The 26,910-nt window shown below is 37.9% G+C and overlaps 1 pseudogene; it reads right to left on the reverse strand.

The window, feature by feature from the left end:
- Positions 1-381: 381 nt before the first annotated feature.
- The window catches only part of LOC147840206 (uncharacterized), a 34,596-nt pseudogene continuing 8,067 nt past the window's right edge, over positions 382-26,910 (reverse strand).

Below are 26,910 nucleotides of genomic sequence, written 5' to 3' on the forward strand. Positions count from 1 at the left end.
TTTAATAAACAATCAAAACAAATAGAAATAGTTTGTTTCAAACCTTTAAACATTTCAACAAAAGTCACTTGTTAAACTGCAGAGTTGCATTTTTAGAACAATAATAATGAATATTGAGTATTCAGTACTAATGATTTAATTGATATAATATTCTATACCTAATACTTTTATTCTATTATTATTATTATTAGTTATATTATATAATAACAATTATTATTATTGTTATTAATATATTATATTAATTATATTTATTATAATTAAATTCATATTTAATATGAGTAATAATTTCATTTATGTCAAAAACTATTAAAGAGATCTGTAAATTACAAATTATGAAAACTCTCAGATGAAGGATTATTTTGGAAGTATTGCACAGAAAAATTATTTTCTGTGTCCGGCTCCTCCCTTTCTTGCCGGTGCATGCTTCAGGTGCTCGGATGCATGATTTTTTATTTTTTATTCTGTAGCATCCTTGCTCCATTTCATTACTGCAGCTGTAATTTAAAAGACAGAAACTTATAAATAAGTTACAACAACAAAAAATTGCTTAAAGTCATTTATCAAGTACATATTTTCTTATAGACAATAGCACTGTTTGAATCTGTTGTTGGCATAACCATTACATCATAATCACAGGATATGCTCATTGGGCTTTATTTTTTACAGTAAGAATTAGAAGATGGAAAGTAAAAATGTATAGGTTTCACTGATTAAGAGATCGTGGTTGAATCTCAACAGATGCTGAGCTCGGCGTATGTTGTAAATATTCTCTCGGTATACACCTACTTGTGAGGACGAAATTGAAACTAAAGATAAACTGGAAAAGAATTAAAACCCTACACAGCAGCTCCCTGACTCGCAATTTGTATTTATTATTTTTTCTTTTACTATATTTGAATGTTGCATGACAAAAGTTTTTTCGCAAGATTGGCACAGGCCATACTCTACACAGCCAAATCCTTTATTATAGCTAAATGTATTATATAATTTTACTATATAAATTTACTTGCCACATTTTTTATTTAGACCCACACTAAATTGAATTAAGATACTCAAAGACAATAAAGCGATTAAATAAGTGATGATTTACAAATTTTTTTAAATGTTCTTAGTCATTTTAACAGAAAAGCAAGAAATATCAACAACTATTATTTGTAGTCTGCAGACTACATACATGTTTGCTTGATGTGTGTGAAGAGAGAGAGAGAGAGTTGTCTGCTGGGTCTGTCACTTTCCATATACTTTGAATGGATATAATAATGTTTATAATTATTTTAACAACAAGATTTTGCACACATGGTTGGAATGGTTTTGCGAACCAACTATCCCCTGTCTGTGGCTTATAAATATTTATTATAACAGTATGTATTATTAAGTATACTTATTAAAAATCAAACCCACACATCAATACCCTGATTTTCCCTTAATGTACACATGTATTTCTAACATTAATGACATAAATGACTTAAAAAATATTATAACAGACATTCATGCTTTATTCTTATATCTCAGAAGAAGCTTTAAATACAAATATGATGTGACAATATGACGTCTTATTTGAAAACAGAACTAGCCATTCTAGAATTCTGGTTCCAGTGTTAATAAAAATATTTTTAAATAAATAAATAAATAGAGTGTGACAGGCGATGCATCAAAGCACACCCTTGCTTTTGCAGGGGTAACTGTTGTTTCTTGTTTTTATTTAGTTAAATAATACTTGTATATGCTTTATATGCTTTTACTTGTTTTTCGTTTGTTTTTCTATAAGGGCGTGGTAATAATTTTTATAATTTTATATTTCTATTGAAAAAAATTGTCTTATTAGAACAAATTTTGTTTGCTTTAATTTGTATATTAATTTTACTACGTTTTTTTGTCATCAGTTATCTCTAAAATAAACAAGAACGAATACCATTTAAGGAGAAATTAATTGTCAAAATCACCAATTGTGCCATTGCAGTTTCATTCTGCTTCATTTATTCAAGTCATTTTACCACAATAAGCCAGGAACGCTTTCTAAACTTAATTTCAGCACTAAAATCGCGCGTCCAGTGTTCATTTTAATTTGTGAAATTTATTCTGAAAATTGCTGGAAGAATAAAGATAATTAATAATAAACTTAACTCATTTTGCGCTTTCCACTGAGCAGAGCCTAAACAAATTGGGTTATTCCTAAATTGTTTAAATTCGACCATTAACCTAATTAATATATTGTTCAATTTGATTTAAATGACCAATACAAACATTATAGTACTATAATCCAGTGGTTCCCAAACTTTTCAGCACGCGACCCCTAAAATAACAATGCCAGTGACTCGCGACCCTCAATATCCTCTGAGGTGGTTATAAATACAGAAACCTTGCATGCAATGGCACACACACACCAATAGACCCAAGTCTATTCTTTGTTTAAATTTTTTTTAATGTATGTCAGTGCTGTAAATAGGCCAGAAAATCAATCTGCTGCATCTGACGCTATTGCTGTCTTTAATATAATGTATTTACCCCAGGGGTCGCAATCCAATAGAACTAGTAAATAAGCTACTATAAATGACTGTTCTTTTCTCTTCAGTTGGTTATGGATAAAATATGGTAATTCTTATGGCCTAATAATAATAAGTAGATTTTTGGAAATCACCAGGCGACCCCCCTTCATTGTTCCGCGACCCCTCAAGGGGTCCCGACCCCCACTTTGAGAACCACTGCTATAATCCATTAAATCCTTTATAGGATAGCTTTAACAATTCATTAAAACCAAACCAAATTTAAAATAGGGTGACAGACTTGCCTCAAAGCGCACCATATTTGCTCCGCATGAAGACAAACAGTTTTAGCCATTTTTTAAATAGTGTATTTTTATTTAGTTTGAATGTTGCTTGCCTGTATTTTGTCCAATTTGTTATTTATAGACGCATGAAAAGCCTTGGAGTAACGATTGATGACCAACTAAACTTCTCTGACCACATTTCTAGAACTGCTCGATCGTGCAGATTCGCACTCTATAACATCAGAAAGATCAGACCCTTCTTATCTGAACATGCAGCTCAACTCCTTGTTCAAGCTCTTGTTCTCTCCAAACTGGATTACTGCAACTCTCTACTAGCTGGGCTTCCAGCTAACTCTATCAAGCCTCTTCAGCTGCTCCAGAACGCAGCAGCACGAGTGGTCTTCAATGAACCTAAACGAGCACATGTCACTTCGCTGCTAGTCCGTTTGCACTGGCTGCCAGTTGCTGCTCGCATCAAATTCAAAGCTCTGATGTTTGCCTACAAAGTGACTTCTGGCCTTGCTCCTTCTTATCTGTTCTCACTTATGCAGATCTATGTGCCCTCCAGAAACTTGCGTTCTGTGAATGAACGTCGCCTCGTGGTTCCATCCCAAAGAGGGAAGAAATCACTTTTGCGAACACTCACGCTCAATCTGCCCAATTGGTGGAATAAACTCCCTAACTGCATCAGAACAGCAGAGTCACTCAACTACTCAACTATTTAGTCTCCACTTCACTTCCTAATCTGCAATTGCCACTCTGGATATCACACTAACTGTACCCAAAAAAAATAAAAAATAAAAATACTAATACTACTAATACTTTCCTTCTTAGACTTTACAGACCTGAAACTTGCCTATAGCACTTATTCATTGTTGCTCTTATAGTTGTGTAAATTGCTTCCTTGTCCTCATTTGTAAGTCGCTTTGGATAAAAGCGTCTGCTAAATGACTAAATGTAAATGTAAATGCATAAATGCGTGGTAAATAAAAAGACAGTGTTCAGGCAAAAAAAAGAAAATGACCACTTCATTTTTTTTTATTTTAAATTAAATGTAAATAAATGTAGGCTTTACTGCTTTAAAATAAATATTCAAAGAAATAAGCTACAACATAAACACTTGATAAACGCCAGGCACATCATCAAACTGGCGGCTGGTAGCTGTCCGCAGCAGCGGTGCTGAACGGCTGGTTCTGGTAGGCAGAATTAATTGCAAAAAAAATAAAAAATGTTTATTCACTCCTGATCCCACGATTTGAGTGTCAGAGAGCTGCTGATATAGGGGTTTTAATTGGCGAGTTTCGATATCGTCATCACATTCTTTGAGAATTAAACGAAGTGAAAGGCCCACTGTGGCTTCTATAAAGCAGCAAGTACACTTTTTCTTTTGGATATTTGGCAATCAGTAAGTTGTAAGTAAGTTAAAAATGAATAAACTTGCTTAAAAAAAGATTAGTTGAAGTTACTTTTAAAAAGTTAGTTTTAAGACCCCCTTTGCTTTTAAACTTTATTTTTTTTAACTTTTTAAACTTTAAAAAAATTTAGTTAACGTTGAGTTTAAAAAGTGAGGACACCCATTGTCTTAAAATTAAGTAAAGGATCACTGTAACAATTTAAATAAAAGTTAAATAAAATAAAAAATAAAAAAAGCTAAAAATATTTGTTTATTCAGTGATTAATTTATTTTGTTAAACAAAAACTTTTTTATTTGCTGTTGAACTTAATCTCAATTCTTTAATCAGAAATGCGTCTTATTATGTTCTCCTAAAAACACAAGATTGGATTTTTTTATTATTGAAAATCAACATGCATAAAACAATTTAGCAATACAATTACAGTCTGCTGGTAACAAGCAGAATAACAGCAGAAACGCAAAACTACACCTGACTTCAGTCATAGCTGGATAAAATCAGCTGAAATAAAACTAATGTTAACAGAGGTGCAGATCCAAATGCAGTTTATCAAAGATTAGTCAGGCAGGCAATGGTCAAAACAGGTGCAAATGGTAGCATGAAGGTATCCAAAAGAATAGTAAAAGTCACAGTCAAAGAGGTCGGGGCAGGCGGTAAAACAACATAAACAGTATAGACAGGTCAGACAAAAGATTACTGCAGATAATGCCGAGTTCAGACTGCATGATTTTAGCCCCGATTTTGACTCGCCGACAGGTTTTGAGAAATCGGTGACAAATACCTGATATCACAGGCAAATCAGTGCTCGTACATGTGCGTGACAATCACACAGTATGAACTATCAAATCTGAGACAATTGCAGATGAGTCGCTGATGCCCATGAGATATTTGGTATGCTAAATATCTGGAGCTGTTGGCGATTCAAATCATGCCGTGTGAAATGAGTTTTGACTGAAAATAGTGATCACCCCTACAGCCAATGAGAGAGATGCTTCCACTAGTGTGTGTGTGTGTGTGTGTGTGTGTGTGTGTAAACAAGGGGTGATCTGGAACCGATGTGTGAGTGCAGTGCATGTTGGGATATGTAGTTTAGTTTAGTGGCTAATGTGAATGAGAGGGAATGTGCAACACTGCCGGTGATCACACCAAAACATTACATCTTTAAAAGATGTATTGAGAAAAGTGTTTGCTTTGGCTTTTTGACTAAATTTCTCATATTAGTTTCTCCTTAGTTGTTATAAGACAAGCTTTTATAAAAAGAAAAGCACTAATATTGTGATGGTTTATTCACTGATTGATTATGGCAGAAAATGTGCTCTTTTTATTTTGGCGATTGTGTAAACTTTGATCTCATTAAAAATAGACAAATAATCTTCAATTATAATCTAAACACAATACGCAGCAGTGATTAAGAATATGTGTATGCACCTCAGTGATGTTAACACATTTATTGCTGCAGTGCATGCTGGGAGAATCATTCAAAACTCATCCATGACTCCCAGCATACACTGCAGCAAGAAATGTTACACTGAGATGCATTTGCTGATTCCTAATATCTGTGTCTTTTGAGTGATTAAGATGTTAAATGACATTTGAAAATTCACTGCTGAGAATTATGTTGTTTATTATACTAATTTCAGTAAAATTAAATTTTATATTCCCATTATAATCTGAGTAGATGTACTGGCATGGTCAAACAGTGAATTAAACCATTGTTTAATTCACTGTTGCTTCACTGTTGCTTGATTGTTGCTTTTCTTTTCAATTCTATTGTCATGAAGCTGCAGTATGTGAAGTTGTTTAATGATATTCTGCTGAGATTGAATTTTATTTTAGCTGATTTCATCACAGGCTGTGTATAATGCATAACTGTATTGAAATTTTTTTTATACTTGTTGATTTTTTGATGATTAAAAATTGTATATAAGCTATACAGGTATGTGTCTTGTAGGGGAACATAATAAGAAGAATTACTGATTAAAGATTTTAGTTAAGGTTTAGGAAAAAACTAATATATATATATATATATATATATATATATATATATATATATATATATTTGTTTTTTTTATTTGTCAGTGTGACTTGAAACTATTATGTCGACATACATTTTAAAATTATAATTTATTTAATGATTTTAAGGCAACAGGTTTCCTCACTTTTTCAAAGTAAAGTCAAATATTGTTTGTGTAACTTGGAATTGCCTTAACTTATAGTTATAATGTAAATTGATTAAGAAAGGTCAAGGCAACTGGTTTTCTTGCTCTTTTAAAGTAAAGTCAAATAATCATGTTTAAAGCAATGGGTTTACTCACTTTTAAGTAAAGTCAACATATAATCTTTTACAGTGTACGGGCCCCAGGCGCGGTGGCCGCAATAACAAAAAGAATTGTGATCTGTAAAATGAATGAAAACACTGAGACGAAAGCAAGACAGGACCATGCGCTTCTTTCTCCAGATTACGTCTATTAAATAATTTAAACTCAAATACATCTCTTACAATAAATGCATTCTCTGTCTAGCATATTCACTGCATATTAAACACAAATAAAGTGCATTTACATGAATTAGCTTCACCAATCAGATATATAAAATCTTTCTGCTGCACATTCACACAAATCAGAGTAGATATTCTACTAGTTACAAACAACATTGCAATATTGCATTAATTTCCCTGAGATATAGTACTATCACACATGTTAATTATTCAAAAGTATTATTTAACACTCAAAAATACACTGTATGTGCTAAAAATTAGCTTACTTAAACTGGGATATTGGATTTGAAAATGTACAGTAACTTTAACAGACCTTATGAAATAACACTGAAGAAATAAAGCTATTAGTAGTAATAATATTATCAAAACTGTAAACAAAATAGCATATATTTATATATAAAACTCTCATATGCTTCCTTAACACACTATTATGAATTCACTCTGCTTTAAAACAGCTCACTGAACATGTAAACACATATTGGGAGACTTTAAGCATCAACTGGAGCGATCTGTGTTGCTTTCAAGCAAAAGATAAAGTGTTTAAATTTAACTTACACTACAGACGGACTGAATGACCGCGCGCCAACGAACTCTCGCGATAATAGCGCGAGTCATCGCGAGATTACTCGCGGCCCGACCTTACACCATTACCTAAAGTGTTTCATCTTTAACTCATCCAAAAGTTACCCAAATCTTCACTGTACAGTTTCCAACAAATATATTCTTTACACAACGTCTAAAACTTTGTCCTTTGACAGTTTTAACACAGTACTGACCTGTAAAATGAATGAAAACACTGAGACGAAAGCAAGACAGGACCATGCGCTTCTTTCTCCAGATTACGTCTAACCAGAAACCGGAGGTTCCGTCAGTATACGCACCCGGGAACAAATAATCGCATTAAAGGTTCCGGTCCCCCTATGCTGTCTCATTCATTATCACTCTTTTTTTCCCTTTTGCAGGACATTGCACTAAATGATAAATATCAATTTGCTGAATTAATAAAAGATGCTAGTCTTAATTCAAATGAATAAACAGTATTATCTATTTATAGAAAATATATATATTTATATCACCAAATGTGGTTGCACAAATTTGGGTGCACCACACGCTCCCCAGCAATAAAAGTGGCTCCTGACACTTCAATTAAACAACTGACAGATAACAATACACATAGCAACAATTAACATCTATGAACTTTCAAAAGTCTCAAAACAATCTCTTATGCAGTGTCTCTGAACTTTTACTTAGTGTCTTTCACTTCAAAAGCAAGCAACTGCATATGGCATTTGCAAGTAAGGATTCGATGTAATGGGAGGGGGTTGGGGATAAAAGGCATGGTAATGCAATAAAGGATACATAGTCGGCTGGACGTTGACTGTGTTCACAGTAGGACAAGTCCGATAGTCTGGCTGGCCTAGTGATGGATAAGTAAATATCCTCTTTGGTTGTCTCTGCCTAGTGGACTGTCTCAAGCGGGGTGGTGTCTCTAGGTTTAGGTCCTGTTCTGGTCCAAGACATGATACTGGTTGAGGGCTATACTCTTGAATCTCCATTTCCTCATGAAGCTGAGGTTCCTCCTGGACATCATCTGACAGAGGTAAGTCTGCACTTTCCACATTATCCCTGCTGATCACTTGTTCCTTTTCAGCATTCATGTATGTGTCCTGCTCCACTTGGCAATTCTTGTGTGACTCTGGTCTGTGATGTGGCACAATGTGGGTTGGCGTAGTTGCTTGTGGGTGTTCAATTTGAGGATGGTTAACAGGAGCAGGAAACCAGTACACAGGTGTCTCACCTTCCGAATCACTGTTTTCTGAGCTTTGTGATTGGTCAGGAGTTTTTGATCTTTCTTTGGGCCTTTTATCTCTCCTCTGTGGCTTGGCAATGGGATGCTGGACTATGTCTACTGGCAAGTCATTTACCTGCAACAACAAGTTCCTGTGTAGTGTACGGAATGGACGTCCTCCTGTCTCTGGACTTACTTTGTACACTGGATTGTCTCCAACTTGCTCTCTCACAATGTAAATCGTCTGTTCCCAGTAAGGTCTTAATTTGCCAGGCCCACCTCTTTCGTTTAGATTGCGCACCAGTACTCTGTCTCCAGGCTGTAGTGTTACTCCCTTGCACCTTTTGTCATAGTGTACTTTACCCTTAAGGCTTGACTGTTGACTGTTTGTGTTTGCTATGCGGTATGCCTCCGCCATCTTCCCTTTCCACTTATCAGCAAATCCGTGTGGTGTTTCATCATCTGCTGTCTGGAGGCCAAAAAGAAGATCTACAGGAAGACGGGGATGTCTGCCGTACATCAGGTAATGTGGTGAAAACCCTGTGGCCTCATGCTTAGTACAATTATAAGCGTGAATGACATGGGGCAAATGGTCCTTCCAATTTTGTTTCTCCTTTTCTCCCAAGGTACGAAGCATCTGTAACAGAGTCCGATTCAGTCGTTCGACGGGGTTGCCTTGAGGATGGTATGGGGAGGTCCTTGAGTGGCCCACACCGCCGAGTTGTCTGAGAGATTTGAAAAGTTCATTTTCAAATTCTCGGCCCTGATCATGGTGGAGTTTAGATGGGTATCCGAACTTTGGAATGAAATCATTAAAAAGACGGTCTGCTGCTGTCTTAGCTGCCTTATTTTTAGTGGGGTACGCCTGGGCGAACCTGGTGAAATGGTCCACCAAAACTAGAATATACTCAAAGCCACCTTTGCAAGACTCTAAGTGGAGAAAGTCAATACAAACTAGTTCAAGTGGGGCGTTTGATGTTATGCTTCCCATGGGTGCTCTTTCATGTGTTGCCGGTCTCTTTTGTTTGATACAGGGGCATTTCCTCGTGACATATTCCTCAATCTCTCGCTTCATGAAAGGCCAATAGAAACGCTCCCTGGCCAGACTCAAGACTTTCTCTACGCCTACGTGGCCCATGTTGTTATGAAGGTGTGTGAGAGCTACTTGTTTATAAACAGAGGGCAAGACCAACTGTTTTCGTTCTGTGGTCTTTCTGTACAGAAGGCCATTCTCTATGTATAATCGACTCCATTCTCTTAAAAGTCTTTTGGTGTTAGTGTCAGCTTTAGCTCGGTTATCTTCTGATAGTGTGATATCATTTACCTTCATTTCTAGGACTTTCCCAATCACCGGATCTGCCATTTGCTTTTGGACTAATTCATCATGACTGATAGTCTGCAGTGGCTCTTTGAGGGGCTGATCTAAGGAAGCAAGGCTGAGGGCCGCAACCCATGGTACATCTCCTTGTTTTGCTTTCCTGTTCCCTTCCCAAACTGCATTGACTGCGTCTTGTGACAGTTCCTCCGAACACTCTTTTATGAAGGTATTGATGTCAAGTGGACAGCGAGACAACACATCTGCATCAATGTTGACTTTCCCTGGGCGATACTTTATATCAAAGCGGAAGTCGGCAAGTTGTCCGACCCAGCGGTGTCCGACAGCATTTAGCTTAGCTGTGCTTAAAACATAGGTTAGGGGATTGTTATCTGTGAAGATTGTGAAATGGGGTGCATAGAACAGATAATCTTTGAATTTGTCGCAAACTGCCCACTTGAGGGCTAAAAACTCTAGTTTTCCGCTGTGCAAGTGGTAGTTTTGTTCGGCAGGTGTTAGAGTGCGTGAGCCGTAACCTATTACTCTCATCTTGTTGTCCTGATTCTGATACAGAACTGCTCCTAGACCTTTCTGCGATGCATCTGTATGAAGTATAAAGGGGCAAGTGAAGTCAGGATAGGCTAACACTGGTGGCTGGGTCAACATGTCAATCAAGCGCTCAAGAGTATCTTGGTGCTCTCGTTCCCAATGTATTGGAGCTCGAGAGGACTGTTGGGGATGCTTTGTTTTGCCTTTGGCTGGTTTGGTGTGGGATATGTCAGTCTTGACTTGAAGCAGATCATATAGAGGTTTTGCAATACGTGAAAAGTCTTGCACATAGGTTCGATAATAGCTTAGAAATCCCAGGAGTTGTCTGACATCTCCTACTGTCTGGGGTTTCCTGTGTTTGAGTGCTTGCACTTCCTCAATATCTTTAGGGTCCACTTTCACTCCCTCAGCAGACACTAGGCGACCAACATACCGAACCTCTTTGCGGAACAACTCACACTTTTCTGGTTTTAGTTTGACTCCATGGCGTTGTAGGGCCTTGAGAACTTTCTGCAACACTTGGACATGTTCATCAAATGACTTTGAAAAACAGAGCACATCATCAAGGTAGGGAATACAACACTCATCCCGCAGTGTATCTAACATTTCCTCCATACTCCGTTGGAAGGCCGCCGGTGCATTGGACAAACCGAAGGGTATTCGCACCCACTCATAGAGCCCCCATGGGGTTGTAAATGCAGTAAGGTACCTAGATCCTTCGGCAATGAACCCTTGATGATATGCTTTGCCTTGGTCCAGGATTGAGAACCAGCTGTATCCTCCAAGTGAGTCTGTGAGGTCCTGGATTCGCGGAAGTGGATGTTTGTCTGGGACTGTTTTGTTGTTTAGGAGGCGGTAGTCGATGCACAATCGTAGCGTTCCATCCCTCTTCCTCACACAGATGACAGGGGCTGCATAGGGGGACTGAGATTTTACAACCCACCCTTTAACTAACAGTTCTTGGATGTACTCCTTGACTTCCCTGTAAAGAGGTTTTGGGATAGATGCATAGGCTCTCTGCACTGGTGTGTCATCCTTAAGTCTGATTTCCATTTGTAGTGAGGGAATACAACCTATATCACCACTGTCACGAGAAAACGCTCGCCACTCTTCAACTAACACCTTTTCAACTGACTTTTGCTGGTCTGGACTGAGGTGAGTAAGGTTAACTGGCGGCAGCCAAGAATCAGTTGGAGAATCACAAGGAGGGGTGGTTTTGTCTACACCTGTAGCAGATATTGTGATTGGTGTAGATTGGCTTGAGGTTGTTTCTAGTGTTTCTGTTTCAATTAGTTTGGCAACATGTTGGATCGTTCCCAGCACTGTCCGTTTTGGCAGGAGCACATCATCTTTTGAGTGATTGGATATGGGGATCTTGACATAAGGTCTCTGTGTCATGTTAACTCCTAATAGTCCCTCTCCTATACTCAGATGTCTTAAAGCAACATTATCTTCAAGGGGTTCATACAGGACAAAGGGGTCAGTGATGCCAAAGTTTGGAGGTACCCTGCACCATACTTGGACTGCTTTTCCAGCTGGGATAATGACATTGTCTTTGCCAACCCTCACTGTGGCTGGGGTACAGTCTGTTTGTTGCGGCACCTGTATGAAATTGACTATGGCCGCCACTTGCTCCTCATCAACTTCAAAAGCTCTGCGTAGAAGGCTGTAAAGGACGGCATTAGCATCCCTATCTGATTGTTGTCTTTGGATGATAACACCAAGCACATTTGCTCCGACTAATGGTTGAGGAAGTGGCAACTGACTGACTAAAAATGGGGCTTTTACTGTGAGATTGGGGTCTTCGTGACCAGCGAGTGTAACTGTGAGTTCAACCCATCCATCATATGGGACTGTTTGGCCATTAACCGCATAAACCTCGAGTTCATCATCCATCAATTCTCTTAGAGGCCTTACAGGATGGTTGGTGATGTACTTCTTAGCCCACTGCCTGTCTACTATGCTTACTTGGGAGCCAGAGTCGAACAATACAGTTACAGGGTAGCCACTAATCAAACACTTTAAGGTACTCTTCTTACCTACTAGGGGTACTTGACAAGTTTTCATGCTTTGACAAGAGTATATGTGGGGTTCCTTCTGATGTCTGGTGCGTTGTTTTGCAGGTTGTATTGGAGCAGGCTTTACAGACTGGGACAGAGGGTCTGTGCTGGCCTCTGGCTGTCCCTCGACAGAGACCGGTTCCCGTTTCCCTGAGTCCTCGTCCGCTTTAGACACCCAACTGCTCGATGTCCAGACTCACCGCACACAAAGCAATGGCTACAGTCCTGGAGGTTTAGCTCGGTGCACTTTTGACAGAGGAACATTTTCTTTGAAGGAGCTATGTGTTGGTTGGTGGGAGGTTGAGAGGTATGACTGTACTGTTGTTGGGGAAATGGACTTGAGTTGGGGTAGGGGGGATTCTGAGTGGCTGGGGGCGGGAAGAATTGGTGTTGATTTGCTGTTTTAAGCTCCATTAAGCTGGCTACCATATCGGTTAAGGTTTGTACCTGGGCTGCGAGGTGTTGAATTGTTTGGGCAGCGTTCTGTCCTTTGGCTGGGATTGTTTCCTTTGTTTCAAGTACAGCACTCTGGGCCTGTAAATGCTTTTGGCGAGTTACCTGACCTAGCCTACGCTGATGTTCGTTCTCGTCACTAATTATTCTGGTGACTTCTCGTAGTATTTCTTTATCAGCAACATTGTTGTTTAAAGTAAGGGGTCTTAATCTTTGCCTCAAGTCTGCATACTTAACGCCCAAACCTTGGTAGACTGTGTGAAGGAACACTTCCTGTATAGTCTTTGGGTCATAGGAAATGTCTGTGTTAGCCTGTTTGGACTGAAAGATGAGTTTTTGCTTAAGTCCAATCATACGGTACAGAAATTGTTGGGGTGACTCTTGTTCGGTTTGCCTCGCACACATTAGTTCCTGGAACATTTCAGTTACTGCTTTTTCTCCAAGGTGAGACCTCAGAAAGCACTGAAGTTCAAAAATTGACAGTTCATCTTTTAGCATAAGCATATCTCTAAAGGTGCCAGGTTTGACAATTCTCAGTACGCCCCTAACAACTTCCGCTTCTGTAAATCCTTCTTTTAGGCCCTCATTAATCTGTTTAGTGAGGCTGTTGTAGCTGATGTCAGAGCTGTTGTCCCCAATCTGTCCTCCAAATAATTTAAATTCTCTACGAGGCAGATAGGAAAGGTCTGTTATGGTGGCTGGTCTCTCCTGAGTGAAGTGTGTCCTAGAGCTTACTTGTGGTTGGCTGGGCTGACTGATTGTTGCAGCGGGTTGGGGCACTGTAGCTTCACGCTGCTTCATCTGCTCAATTAGCTCCTCGTACACTCTCTTCAATTCTGCTATTGACTGTGTTTCTATGTTTTCTAATGCATTATCAGACGATGGTGGTGAGTCTGAAATCATGTTAGACGAATGGGGAATGGGCGTGGCGAGTGTATTTATTTCAGCTACTTCACTGACTGAGGACTCGGTGCTGGAACTCTTTTTAATGATCTGGTCTATTTCGTCACTCAATATTAGGAGCTGACTTAACCCCTCATCCTCTAGCTGTAGCAGTGTGTCAGACTGAATGTAGGAAGTGACATAGTCCATGCAGCTTTCTTCGTCAGTCTGTTTAAACTGGACTGGGTCCACATTGTCTGTAGCAATATTCATGGCTAGCTCGAAGAGCTGTATGTTAGAGAGTGCAAACAAGCGCCTTCTGATGCTCCAGGCCAATTTTCTCCGTTCTGTTGCCATTCTGCTTGTATAATTTTAGTTATTTCTTTTTACCATTTACTGTAGCTCTGTAGTGATAAGTGCGCACTATTCTGTCTTTACAGCAGACCGGTTCCCTTTTTGAGGCGAGGATACCTTTCACTTTTGATCGTCGTCTCTCCTTGGACACCCACTAGCTGGCTTAGCTGAAATAGTGGCCCAATCGTTGTCACGGTCCTTGTATCACTGGATCTGCCCCTCGACGACTGAAGAGGAGAGATCCCGGACGAGCCCCCACAGTTTGTTACGGGCCCCAGGCGCGGTGGCCGCAATAACAAAAAGAATTGTGATCTGTAAAATGAATGAAAACACTGAGACGAAAGCAAGACAGGACCATGCGCTTCTTTCTCCAGATTACGTCTATTAAATCATTTAAACTCAAATACATCTCTTACAATAAATGCATTCTCTGTCTAGCATATTCACTGCATATTAAACACAAATAAAGTGCATTTACATGAATTAGCTTCACCAATCAGATATATAAAATCTTTCTGCTGCACATTCACTCAAATCAGAGTAGATATTCTACTAGTTACAAACAACATTGCAATATTGCATTAATTTCCCTGAGATATAGTACTATCACACATGTTAATTATTCAAAAGTATTATTTAACACTCAAAAATACACTGTATGTGCTAAAAATTAGCTTACTTAAACTGGGATATTGGATTTGAAAATGTACAGTAACTTTAACAGACCTTATGAAATAACACTGAAGAAATAAAGCTATTAGTAGTAATAATATTATCAAAACTGTAAACAAAATAGCATATATTTATATATAAAACTCTCATATGCTTCCTTAACACACTATTATGAATTCACTCTGCTTTAAAACAGCTCACTGAACATGTAAACACATATTGGGAGACTTTAAGCATCAACTGGAGCGATCTGTGTTGCTTTCAAGCAAAAGATAAAGTGTTTAAATTTAACTTACACTACAGACGGACTGAATGACCGCGCGCCAACGAACTCTCGCGATAATAGCGCGAGTCATCGCGAGATTACTCGCGGCCCGACCTTACACCATTACCTAAAGTGTTTCATCTTTAACTCATCCAAAAGTTACCCAAATCTTCACTGTACAGTTTCCAACAAATATATTCTTTACACAACGTCTAAAACTTTGTCCTTTGACAGTTTTAACACAGTACTGACCTGTAAAATGAATGAAAACACTGAGACGAAAGCAAGACAGGACCATGCGCTTCTTTCTCCAGATTACGTCTAACCAGAAACCGGAGGTTCCGTCAGTATACGCACCCGGGAACAAATAATCGCATTAAAGGTTCCGGTCCCCCTATGCTGTCTCATTCATTATCACTCTTTTTTTCCCTTTTGCAGGACATTGCACTAAATGATAAATATCAATTTGCTGAATTAATAAAAGATGCTAGTCTTAATTCAAATGAATAAACAGTATTATCTATTTATAGAAAATATATATATTTATATCACCAAATGTGGTTGCACAAATTTGGGTGCACCACATAAGATTATGAATATATAATAAAAATATTATATATTATAATTTCCCAGTGATGGGTTGCAGCTGGAAGGGCATCCGCTGCATGAAACATATTCTGGAAGAGTTCATTCCACTGTGGCGACCCCAGATTAATAAAGGGACTAAGCCAAAAAGAAAATAATGAATGAATGAATGAATGAATGAATGAATGAATGAATATATTATAAATTATTACAACCCCAATGAGGAAGTCTAATGCCACTTCTGATATACACACACAGTAATAAAATCCTGTAAAAATGGCATAATCTATAGTAAAATACTACGCACTGTCACTGTGGAAACGACAATAGAAATCAGTTATTAAAACAATTATTGTTAGAAATGCTTTGAAAAAATTCTCTGTCGAGTATCTTGGGAAATATTTTTTGAACAATTAAATTCTCACAGGAGGGTTAATATTTTTGACTTGAAATGTAAAATAAATAACTTATCAAATTTTAACAACCTTATAGAATAATCAGCCATGTGTTTCACAGGAGGACACATTATTAGCTTAATTATTTAAAACATTATTTTTTAATTGTATTTATTTTATTTGTTTTAATGTCCATAATGAATTGAAGCAACATATTTGTTTTTGTATATTTTTTATATTTTTTTGCAAACTACCAATGTGTGCATACCTTTCATTGCTCTGTAAATGTTGGAGGTCTCAAGAGCCACCTTGTCCCCCTTTCCCTTCATGTTGAAATGGGACATGAGACGATTACTGAAGAGCCTGTAGAGATGAGTACAAATTTTTATTATTCACTGATTATGGTGTTAAGCGATTTGCAATCTTGTGGTCCTTAACAGTAAATTAGTAAACTAACTGTATAAATCAATAGTTTATTCAAGCAAAATTGATAATGAAGTTGCATTGGTGAATTGTTTGGAGTTGTAGTCCCCTTTTTCACACTGATAACAACGTTTTTAAGGAAATCAATGAATTATGCATTTTAATATTTGGGAGCCTGTCATACTAATTTACACCAAGTTGGGCCAGTGTTTGTATATTGTAATTTATTTTTTGCTGCTTGCCTTATTGGAGTAATAAACGTTATGAAAATAATATAGGCCTAAACCAACAGTTGCAGATTTTCAGTCAATTCTGGCCCACAGACAACAGCAAGATATAAGTACATATTATTTTTTAAACTATCCCTTATTCCTTACAACAATAGCACAGAAAAATAAACAATTCATTCTTTCATCTTAAACAGTCAAGTCTTGTTCAAAACTATTTTTCCTGGAGGAGTTGTTTTACAACAGTATAGTTTGTCACCATTACAGTACAAGGGGCATTTTGCAAACACTATTTGTGTTACTCAGGCCTAATGTTAAGAAATATTCAAGATGAGGCTAGCATACAATAAGAGTTTGATGTACCCTCCGACCCCGGATGACCGTGCACAAACATCCAAGGTGATACGTCAGAGGTGCCGGCCATGCGACCAAGCAAGATATGTAAACGCCTACACTGGCACTGAGAAGATAAAACTGTTAAAGTCGTTGTTTTTGTTTAACGTGCAGAAAAAAAGCATTCTCGTAGCCTAAAAATATTCTGAACAAAAGACATGTGAACTACTTTGAAGATATTTTTGGTGAACCTCTGGACTTTGAGTTAAGTGATTAATTAATTACTTTTTTCATGTTTTGTGTGAACACTTTAAGAACACTATGTCTTTTACAATCTACATTGTAAAAAAGCGCTATACAAATAAAGCTGAATTGAATTGAACTATGTGAAAAAGAATGAATGAATGAGTAATTTTGATTGTGTTATTACATGGTCAGTGTACCGCTAATACTTTGAAGCTTACCTGTCAAGGACTTCATATACGCAGTCCCTCACATCCTTTCCTCCGATTCGAGCCAATTACAGCACCTGTTGAAAGTTTATACAAAGTCTTTAAACAAACTCAGAGTCTCTTTAAAACTCCACAAAAATAATTATGCTAAAATAATAATTAGTGTTCTTTCCTACTGTAAGAATTGAAATATTACAAATATTTTTGATGTCTTTGACAATTCAAAAGAGCTAAAAACAGGGCCAATTGACTCCACAACCTAGCAGGGGGAATGCGGGAAAAACCAGTTCCTGCTGCATTTGCATCTGAGTATGCTGAAACTCAGCTTCATCCACCCCAACTCACACATATGGTCATTTCAATGTTTGAATGTTATAGATTAACCAAACTGACTTTAACTATCATGTTTGATATCATTTGAAATGTCTCAGTGCGATTGGTACAATGGTCTCATTCTCTCAGAAACAGACATAATCAAAACAATAAATATATAACTTCAGGCATCTTTTGAACCACTGTGAAGGGTGTGACTTTCCACAGGCGGCACCAAGTGTGAAAGCTCTTTTGTTATACACACACCCCCTTCCTTGAGGGAATTCTTGGATTATTTAAGGTAAGGTTTGAGAAAGGCTCAGGGCGATTCTGCCTACCCAGATCAGCCCATAACATGGAGCCTGCTCCTAGTTATGTATACTTTTGAAGTCAGGTATGCATCTTTCATCTTGGATTTATCTTTGATAATTTGATGTTTTGTATTGATCATTTATGAATTGACTGATTGAATTGGCATAATACATTTACCTGACTAATAAATTGTAATGTTTGACCATATTTTGCTAACTCTGTAATTATTAATTCAAGTAGATTACGCTGTATCCTTGTTTCCGCACGTCTTGCGTCAGGTCAGTAGAGGGACTAAAATCCAGTTGAGATGGAGCATTGGGCACACTAATTGTGTTTTAGGGTTCCGACTAACTCTTTATATTGATTCATGTGTACTTAGGTGGAAAGGGCGATAACTTCCGTCTAGGTCAACAAGGTGTTGCACGACTAACCTAGATTGGGTACCCGACCTTTGTTTGAAGGTAATATTATTCTAAATTAAGTTCATATGGGAAACCATGGACTTGGTGAAAACCAAAGTTACTATAGAGTCCAGTAGTCGGGTACATTTATATTGATGCCCTAACCTCTAATTAGAAATGATGATTGTCTTAACTCAAAGGTGTACACCTAAGCGGGACTAACTAAAGTATTTTAGAACAACCGCGCTGGTAGCGGCCATCTAAAGTATTAGTCAATTACCTCTGTCCTTCGGCCGAGGCGATTTCTCTGAGCGACATGAGCACCCGAATGAACGGATGTAATAGTTACTAGTGAAGACAAAAGGTTCAAACATTTATCTAAATTACATATTGATATAATCTTCTTAATGTTTTATGATTGGAGTCAGATAAAACGAGGATAAATATATTATCCTCGTATTAGTCAATTACCTCTGTCCTTCGGCCGAGGCGATTTCTCTGAGCGACATGAGCACCCGAATGAACAGATGTAATAGTTACTAGTGAAGACAAAAGGTTCAAACATTTATCTAAATTACATATTGATATAATCTTCTTAATGTTTTATGATTGGAGTCAGATAAAACGAGGATAAATATATTAATATTTTAAACCACCTCATATTAAAATTGGAGTCAGATATGAGCTAAGTTTAATATAAATCAACATTGTGCACTGGAAAGACCGAACAGGCATTTAACCTTCATCCACCAGTGGACACCGGCATTGGGCCAACTGGGTGGACCTTACACTACAATATAAAAAAACAGTGCATGCTGTAAAGTTATTTTGACGTTTGATATTTTATCGGTTTCAATTCAATAAATCTCTTTGCGACTGTTATATTTTGAGTTCAAAATATGGCAAATAGACAGAAATGGGTACCCATTATTCTGCACAAGCCCTAACGTCTTGAAATAAATTAACCCTTTGAATGAATTAAAAAATTTAACTACATCTTATCCAATAGCGGTAGCAAATTATTCAATAAGCATTGCTTTTGTGTACAAGACTCATTATGTATTTTATTATAATGTTTTTATTCCTTTTATAAAATAATACAAATCAATTAAACAACACCAACTGAGATAAAGGTAGCAAAATATTCACAATATTATTAACTGTAATACACAAACCCCCCCAGCGCTTTTTTTTTTTTACAGTTATGACATTTAGGGCTGCACGATATTGGAAAAATAAAGCTATCTGACATTGCGATTTGAGTTCACCAAAGCTCTATTTGGGAAGTTTTCATTCATTTAGATCACAGGTGTCAAACTCAGTTCCTGGAGGGCCACAGCTCTGCATAGTTTATTTCCACGTTTTTGAAACAATATGCATTCATCATATCAAAATTATGGATTAGGTACCATATATAAAAACAATAGATGCATAACTGTAAAAAGACAAGGCTTGTGCATTATAGGAAATAAAATTATAAAAATTTTACAGTTGATTTGAAGTATTTTTTTGAATTGTTGTTGTCGTTTAATTGATTTATATTATTTTATGTTTTTCTCCACAGGACTTTTAATGGATGTCGAATTTAGGAGAAGTACTGGAGGTCTGCATGTAACATGGAGAGGCAACTGTAGGTAAAGTGCCTGTAATCTGACTTTTTGAAGAAAATTCTATATATTTACCAGACGTCATTAACAACCCAAGTATTCCATTCGTGCAAAGTAAACAAAACTGACATGTTCACGGTTTAAATTATGTGTAACAAAATGAAATGACACTGGGAAAAGTAGGTGATGCAGTGGCGCAGTAGGTAGTGGTGTTGCCTCACAGCAAGAAGGTCGCTGGGTCGCTGGTTCAATCCTCAGCTCAGTTGGGATTTCTGTGTGGAGTTTGCATGTTCTCCCTGCATTCGTGTGGGTTTCCTCCGGGTGCTCTGGTTTCCCCCAAAGACATGCGGTTCAGGTGAATTGGGTAGGCTAAATTTTCCGTAGTGTATGAGTGTGTGTGTGTGTGTGTGGATGTTTCCCAGAGATGGGTTGCGGCTGGGAGGGCATCCGCTGCGTAAAAATGTGTTGGATAAGTTGACGGTTCATTCTGCTGTGGCAACCCCAGGTTAATAAAGGGGAATAAACCGACAAGAAAATGAATGAATGAATGAATAAATGACTGGGAAAAGTATTGAACCCTATTACTGAACTTTATTTAATACTTTGTAGAAAATACTTTTGGCCCATTCTTTCACACAAACAGCCTTCCAATCTTGAAGGTTCTGTGGACATTTTTCTGTTCTTTAGTTAACAAATGCTGTGACCAAGTCCAATAGTTATGTTTTGCAACAATAAGGTTGCATAAGTGCCATCATTAAATGTTTCCTGTGTGATTCCTTGGTAATATGAAACCTATTTAGTGGCCATCAGTTGAGACTGAAGCAGCTAATGTTAATTTACCTTGATTAGGTCATAGTTGCTTTCTAATTAACGACAGAATTCAGCTTCTGCCAGGGCTTTTCATGCTTTTTTACACCCCTCTTACTTCTTGCGTTTAATACTTTCTCCCCAGCATAACTTTTTCATTTTATTACACACAATTAACTTTTTAGAACTTAATTGATTGATTAAACTAAATATTGATTATTAAATTTTTTTCTGATCATTGATAATAATAATAATTTAATTAAGAGTAAATTTAGAGCTTGTGAATCAGAATCAAATCAAAATTTCTGGATTAATTTGTGTGTTCAAGACATATAAACCATTAAAATGGACCTATTATGCTTCTTTATAAAATGTCCAATACATATTCTTCATGTGGGCCCCAGAAATAACCTGAAAAGTATCAGCATGATATACTATATGGGTTATCTATTTATTTGCAGCATGCCCTAAATGCAACCTCATCTGGCGAAATTACAGACAAGCTCATATGTAAATCCTACCAGTGTGGTAAATGCTTTGGTGTCAGTGAGGCGTTGCTCCTCTCTCTGGAACTCCTTCATTGACTCCAACTGCTTTATGTGGGTAGGTGACAAAGCTGGCTCATTTCTGCCAAGGCGTTGAACCTCCATTTCAATTAATTTTGTCAGCACTTTTTTCTGAAATTCTGGAAAAAATGCACATTTATTAGAGCTGTATGATTTGGGGAGTAAGAACATCATATGCAAACTTAGTTACCCGGTATAGCAGCAGCAAACTTTGCATCAGATGCCAAAGAATGAAAGAAGAAAGACTGAATCAGATTTGTGCAGCTGCTTAAACAATTTAATCTTCAGCCTGCTGAAACAGGCTGAAATCAGTGCTAAATGCCTTGCAAAAGTAACCTATAAAATGCTCATTTCTTTAATATCAAGGATTCAATGTTATTTTATCAACAAAACTACATAACATTAGCTAATGTTTTGTTAAACCCAAACTCATGTTACAAATATAGAATTAAGAACTAGTTCATTAGCCTAGCTCATGGGCACACAATAAATGGCCCTGTAGTCCACCGTTTTGGTTATCAAGTACAAGCACAAAGCTGAACAGATAAGGCCATGTACATTACGTGACATTTTTCTTAGATGTGCATTTTTGTAGTTTAAATAAAATCAAATCACTTTTATTGTCACATCATCAGCAGCAGCACATGTGCTATGATGAATCTGCTTTCAGCCACTATGCCCCCCGCTGCTGGAATCAGCTTCCAGAAATGATCAGATGTGCTCCAACATTAGGCACATTCAAATCAAGACTAAAAACACATCTGTTTAGCGGTGCCTTTACTGAATGAGCACTGTGCTACGTCCGACAGATCACACTATTATGTTTTTCATTTTCTTTTTCATTCTTTTATAGCCTATTTTAACTCATTTTAATTTGTTTTTATCTATTTTTAATAATTTTTATTATCTGCATTTTATGTTCCTAAACTTGTCTTTTTTTATTCCTGTTTATGTAAAGCACTTTGAATTGCCACTGTGTATGAAATGTGCTATATAAATAAACTTGCCTTGCCTTGCCTATAAGTGAAAAGCTATAATAACAGTGTAATTATATTAATAAATCTGTACTTTGAAACTAATTTTGTTGAAAACTGTGACATTTAAATGCACCCTGAATTTTCACTTGGTGACTACACAAAAGGTGAGCACAGTCACTATCCACTGTCCAGAAGCTGTCTGCAGAATGTTGATAAACAACACTACATTCAAACACTGTAAAACTCATGTAATAAGAACATCTATTTTGTTTGTACCGTGTGTTGTTTGGATAAATTCTGAAATGACATTTATTGAAATACTTTAACACTTACTCGCCGTGGATATTGGAAATAAATCATCTGTTGGACGACGAGACCCTGAAACTTCGGCACCTGAGTAAGAATACAAGTTTGTTCAGATTTTTTTTATTTTTTTAAATTCTGTATAGTTAAACTTGAACAGTGCATATTTACGAGCATAATCTTTGTGTCAGAGGCTGATCCTGCCCCTATCGTTGTAGTGGAGGCTGTCATCTCTGTTGCTAGAACTGTGTCTGAACCTGTCCCTGTCATTGTTATAGTGGAGGCTGACATCTCTGTTGCTTGAGCTGTGTCTGATCAGTGGCGTAGCGCAAAATGCGGAGGCCCCCCTGCAGGGATCACCGACGGGGCCCCCAGTCGAAGGTGGGCGGGAGTGCTTATACAGAGATATACACATATATCCATGATCAGGAGTTTTCCTGGATGTTAGTATGCAATTTTTTTTTATGAAAATCATAATTTTACATCACTTTTCTACATTGATGGATCACTGATCGCACGGGCATTCCTGACAAAAAGCTTGTGTTTATGTGTACAGAAATGTACTATTCACCCTCGCTGTTAAATTTGATCTAATCCGTGTCCTGAAACACAGCTCCTCTCCTGCTTTCACTTCTCATACTGACGGAGGGAACGATTCGTTTGTGAATGAATCCCCCGAACGACTCTTTCACTAGCCGACATTAATACACATTTCTGGCAGCGCAGCATCTCGTTGTCATATTTATTTTGCATTGTTTGCTGATTTTATTCAACAAAACTAGCATAAGCCGAGTATTTAGTGTGAGTTGGAGCTGCTTTGCCTTATGATTAATGCAGTAAGTGACTGTTATCATCAATAACGTTACCTGTTTAGCACAAAGTTCAGAACATACAAAAACAGATAAAAACAATCTGACCTATGAAGTGTTCTGCCTTTGTGCTTTGTTTTATTTGTTTGCTCGTTACTACACTCGTAGACAGCGCTAAAGTCCCGCATCTTCACGTAATAACACTGTCCTGACTAGTGCGGTTCAATGACATTTGTCCTGGAAGCACTGTACCAATGTGGCGGCGCTATTGACGCATGCTCAGGGTCCCTATGGGATATCTAGTGTATATATCTATGTCACAAATTGAGGAGCGGGGAAAATAGGCGGGGTGGATCGACAACGCGGGGAATTCTTCACAAACTGAGGAGCGATCACAAACCGAAAGCCGCGAGAGCGTCAAAGTAGCCAGAAGTCATTCATTTTTTAACGAGAACCGGTGGCGAGAAACAGCGGCGCGTGTTCATTGGCTATGACGCGGTTCGGCGGCAAGCAATCAGAATGAAGTAGTCCACCGCTTGAGAGGTGTTCAGAGAACACAGACCTGTGAACTTTGGTTCCCCCAAGAGTTTGATTATTGCGGTTCCTGAATTTTCAATTATTGAAAATCGCGACGACGTGGGGCCCCCTAATCACGCGGGGCCCCCCCCCGCGGTGCGTGCCTTGCGGGCCCGTCCGCTACGCCACTGTGTCTGATCCTGTCCCTGTCATTGTTATAGTGGAGGCTGACATCTCTGTTGCTTGAGCTGTGTCTGAACCTGTCCCTGTCATTGTTATAGTGGAGGCTGTCATCTCTGTTGCTTGAGCTGTGTCTGATCCTGTCCCTGTCATTGTTATAGTGGAGGCTGTCATCTCTGTTGCTTGAGCTGTGTCTGATCCTGTCCCTGTTGCTATAACGGAAGCTGTTCTCTCTGTTTCCAGAGCTGTGTCTGGGTCTGATGCTGTTGTCCCTAGAACCATGTTATTTTATTTAGCATTTATTTCTTTAACCAAAGCACATGTTCCCTGACTGAGTGAAAGAGTACAATACCAATAAATAACGATACAATGCTTGAAACAAAGCAAAACATATATATATATATATATATATATATATATATATATATATATATATATATATATATATATATATATATATATAAAATCCATATGCACACAAAAATAAATATAAGTATTGACTCAGCTTGGAAGTGATTAAAATGAATATTTAAAAAAAATGTAGCAGTGGAGGTTGATAGGCAAGTATGCAATGGAAGGAATTGAGCTCCGAGGAAGGCTGGCGAAGAAATTTTTGTGCATTTTCAAGCCAGGCTATGAAATGGTTCCAGGAGTTTAGTAGAGTGAAGGTGATTAATGTGATTAGGAACAGGTGTAGCTAGAACTCTCTAGCTAGATAAAGTAGCGGTGGAGGTTTGAAGGCAAGTATGCAATGGAAAGAGGTAAGCTCTGTGGAGGGTGGGCAAAGAAAATTTTATGCATTTTCCAGAAGCAGTTTCAGAAATTCAAGTGGTCCTAGCAGAATCTATGGAAATCAGTTTATCTCACTGATTTTCTTACCGTTTACCCAATGCACTTGGGTTGGTAGGCAGAAGATAGTCTTACTGTAACACCCAGGAGTTAAGTAAAAATCTCCAGACTCTTGAAATGAATTGTGGTCCTCTGTCTGAAACAATATTAGAGACAGGAGAGACCAAAGTTGAGGAACATGTGGAGTAGAGTTTCAGAGCTTCCATGACTGGGAAGAGTCCCTTAAGAGGAGACAGGTGACATGCTTTGTGAAGCTGCTGGATGCTGGTGTTTTCAACAGATGGAGGTAAGTTTGTGACAAAATCAACTGACTAGGGATGTGGGAATCCACCAGCTCCTGGAAAGGATCTTCACCTCTTTGGTCACAAAGATTATAAGAAGATATGGCAAAACCAGACTCCAACTGCTCAGGAGATTCTATGGAACACTTTTCAGGGGCTGGTTTCAGGAGATCAACATAGGTAAGTACATAGATTTCGAGCTCTCTGTGTAACCGGTTCTGCGTTGTGTTTTCTTTGTTTTATTAAGGAATAACCAGTCGGAGATCTGCAGTTGTGACGGCTCTTTACTCACTGAGAATAAACCAAAAAGCACAGCTTTTACAGTGTGTCTTCGCCCTTACAGCTTTTCTGTTAAAAGTAAAGTGCAATGCATTTAGCATTCACATGCTTCAGTTAGGCTAAAGTCAATCAAAACTTCAATTTAAGTGATAACACAAAAATAATGAAATATATGTGAAAAATAAAGGTATAAATATTATTTAAACATAAAAACTAGCTTTAAAAGTTATTTATAAAGTAAAGATGATTAAAGATTAATTGGAGCTTAGCAGACACCCACCTCTCCCATGCATAGTCAGTGCAGAAAGGGAAGAGGCGGGCGCAAAACAGGAAATTAAACAGCGTGAGCTCCCTTAGAAATTTAAAGGAAAAGACACACACTAACAAACACCTCAGGTATACTTACTAACACATTAGATAAAATACATATTTTGTGTAATTCTATACTTAAAGCGAATTATAATTTTCATACCTGTTACACTCACCCCCCTAGAATTACACAAAATTCTGAGAAAACATAAAAAACTCTGTACACTGGTCATAAGAATTACTTGGCCCACACACCAAAAATATGTGAAGACAGACAGCATTAAAAGCTACCCTATAAAAGGATAAAAATGTTTAGAAATTGGCCAAATTTCAGCACATTTTATAGACATTATCAAGGTGCCCATTACACCTTGTCAACTTATACCACAGTCAGTTAAAGAAAGATATCAGAAAGATAGGAGAAAAACACTCAATTCCAAAAACTCCAGGAATTTGGGGCTGAAATTTAAATTCAGACATGAATAACTGCAGACCCAGAATCTGAACTCAACAGGGTTTCAATTTGAACCATTGATTCAATAAGTCTACACACTGGTTTAATAATCCTCCCAAACCTGGTAGAGTAATGATCAGCTGCATTTGGATCTACTACAGGATTCTGTACAACAGGTAAGACACAATCAGGGAGAGACTGTGGGGGAGACAGGGTTGCACCAGCACCAGCCACAGTGCAGTCATCAGCCACAGGCACTGGAAGAGGTGAATTTGGCACCTGTTGGCTAGGCAACTGAGAATGCACCCATGAACTAGTGCGGTCATCATTGCATGTAGCAGCATTGGAGACATTGGACATGCAGTCAACTTGTGAGAGGGCCTCAGCCTCATTCAGTCCCTCATCTGTGTCCTCAGCAGGCTCAATCTTTTCAACATCAGAGCAAATATCACTGTTTGTTCGGGCAGTTAGACCATCAGAGCCTGTTAAGCCTGACTGTGGAGCGACACTGGTGGTAA

The sequence above is a fragment of the Danio rerio genome, chromosome 16 (assembly GCF_052040795.2).
Source record: "Danio rerio strain M-AB ecotype USA chromosome 16, GRCz13ab, whole genome shotgun sequence".
Classification (NCBI taxonomy): domain Eukaryota; kingdom Metazoa; phylum Chordata; class Actinopteri; order Cypriniformes; family Danionidae; genus Danio; species Danio rerio.